Source organism: Babylonia areolata, chromosome 28 (assembly GCF_041734735.1).
Source record: "Babylonia areolata isolate BAREFJ2019XMU chromosome 28, ASM4173473v1, whole genome shotgun sequence".
NCBI lineage: Eukaryota > Metazoa > Mollusca > Gastropoda > Neogastropoda > Buccinidae > Babylonia > Babylonia areolata.
The window spans coordinates 17,163,684-17,166,183 of record NC_134903.1 but is presented as its reverse complement, the minus strand read 5'-3'; the positions used below and the strand labels follow the sequence as shown (position 1 = coordinate 17,166,183).

Sequence of the window (2,500 nt, the reverse complement as noted above, 5' to 3'; positions counted from 1 at the left end):
CAACAAGCTTAAAGCTTATACTGTGCTCACAACGTTGCACTTCAATTTTATCATGACGGCTGATGAACCATATTATGACTTGTATCAAATAACATTCAGTAAGTAATGAAATAATGAAATAAAACAAATAAACAAACAGTACATAATATAGTAAAATAATGCTAATATCAATATTAACATGAGATTAAATTTATTATCACCAGAGTAATTGGCCTAATAGAAGAAAAACACGAAGAAGAAGAATAAAATTTAGAAGAATGGTGGGTAAGGTGGTGGGGGAGGGGGAACAGAGGGGAGAGGAGTAATTCTAACAGATCATTGGCCAATCCATTCAACTTTGAATATTTGGTCAGTCAAATAAATCCAACATATATTTTACGAATAGAATCATGTTGTGCCCTTTCTTCACAATACTTTCTAAGCTAAAATCTGTTTGAATCGGAGATAAACTGGTGAACAGTTTGAAAAATGAATATATTTGTATGATTTTGGAGAACAGGATCTCCATGCAACAGAGTTTTAACGTGAATGTAGTTTGGAGATAAATTTAAGATTGTGTTTGCCCGAGCCATATGAAAGTCTTGACAAAATAATAAATAATCAATCACTTTAACTGCACTATTTAAATGTATTAGAAATGTCATTTGATGTCAGCATTTGGTCTTCACACATATGCATTATGTTGTTGCTTATTCCAAGCTGAGTGATAATCTTTCCATGTAATATGTATACATGTGCTTTACTATTCACTTGTGCTGACATGTGCTCAGTGACATCTGTTTACTTGTGTCTGTTCAGGCACTGTCTTCTCTAAGATCTTCTTCTCATTATCTCTTCTCCATTATTTCTTCTTCTTAGTTCTTTTCTACATAACTAATGTAAATAAAACAATTTTTAAAAAAACCCATTTGTGACTGGCCTCTATATATTCCTGGCCTGTGCGCAGGAATTCTTGTCTATCCTTTAATTCAGTCAAACATCATTTAGTTAGTTCTTTTGTACCGCACCCTTGAATAACCACTCGGTTCAGTACACGGCTACACACACACACACACACACACACACACACACACACACATATATATATATATGCTTTTGATGCTTTGCTTTGCTTTGATATTTTATTGTCATTACCTGCATTGGTCTATTGACAAAGGGGTGATAAGGGTTATTTCTAATGTCACCACAAGTACAATACCACACACTCTGTGAGAGTGAGAGACTACAAATAATTATGAGAACGAATGATTTATTTTGCAAAATGTTTTTGCCCCTTCTGAAGGGGTATGTACAGAAATCATTCAATCATCAAGTTTTTCGAGAAGAAAAGTCATTGCGCAATTTTGTAAAACGCTATTATACAGATAAAGATTCCAATTTCTAACATTATCAGCATTCAATCATCAAGTTTTCGAGATGAAAAGTCATTGCGCAGTTTTGTAAAACGCTATTATACAGATAAAGATTCCAATTTCTAACATTATCAGCATTCAATCATCAAGTTTTTTTTAGAAAAAAAAGTCATAGTGCGATTTTTTAAAACACTACATACAGATAAAGGCACCAATTTCTGACATTAACAGCATTCAATCAAGTTTTTCGAGAAGAAAATTCATCTTTTAAAGCGCTGTATACAGATAAAGACACCAATTTCTATCATTATTATCATTCAATCATCAAGTTTTCGAGATGAAAAGTCACTGCGCAGTTTTGTAAAAAGCTATATACAGATAAGGATACCAATTTCTAACATTATCAGCATTCAATCATCAAGATTTTTTAGAAAAAAATCATAGTGCGATTTTTTAAAACACTACATACAGACAAAGATACCTATTTCTAACATTATCAGCATTCAATCAAGTTTTCCGAGAAGAAAAGTCATAACGCGATGTTATAAAACGCTGTATACAGATAAAGACACCAATTTCTATCATTATCATCATTCAGTCATCACGTTTTTCGAGAAGAAAAGTCACGGCGCAATTTTAGTTAAACGCTATATACAGATAAAGACACTTATTTCTAACATTATCAGCATTCAATCACTAAGTTTTCCGAGAAGAAATGTCATAACGCGATGATATTAAACGCTGTATACAGATAAAGACACCAATTTCTATATTTATATTCTTGATCTTCCAGTTTGCCTTCTTCAAGTCTTATTTTGTGTTGATTCAAAATCTGTATTATATGCTTTAAACTCATCAAATTGTAAGAACAAGTCCAAAATGATAATAGAAATAAGTCACATTGTACATCTTTTGAATTTGAGAGGAACACATATAACTTTTTGTTGGGTTCCCTCTCACCTTGGTCTCCTATATAATGAATGGGCTGATAGGGCTGCAAGAAAAGGTGCAAAACACCAACAGGGAACCACAGACCTTTATGTGCCTTTGTCTGTACAAGAGGGGTACCGCTTACTAGAAAAAGCATCATGGAGCAAAGTTAGGGAAGTAAAATGGCAAAATTTAAATAAAAGTATAAATAATATTCA

At 32.6% G+C, this 2,500-nt stretch overlaps 1 protein-coding gene across 3 annotated transcripts in view; it reads right to left on the bottom strand.

Annotated features, from left to right (window-relative positions):
- Positions 1-1,715: 1,715 nt before the first annotated feature.
- The window catches only part of LOC143302137 (uncharacterized), an 88,284-nt gene continuing 87,499 nt past the window's right edge, over positions 1,716-2,500 (bottom strand). For all 3 annotated transcript variants that reach the window (XM_076616691.1, XM_076616692.1, XM_076616693.1), the window contains one exon: positions 1,716-2,500. This exon is cut by the window's right edge and continues 1,004 nt beyond it. The gene's annotated coding sequence lies outside the window, so the exon portion shown is untranslated.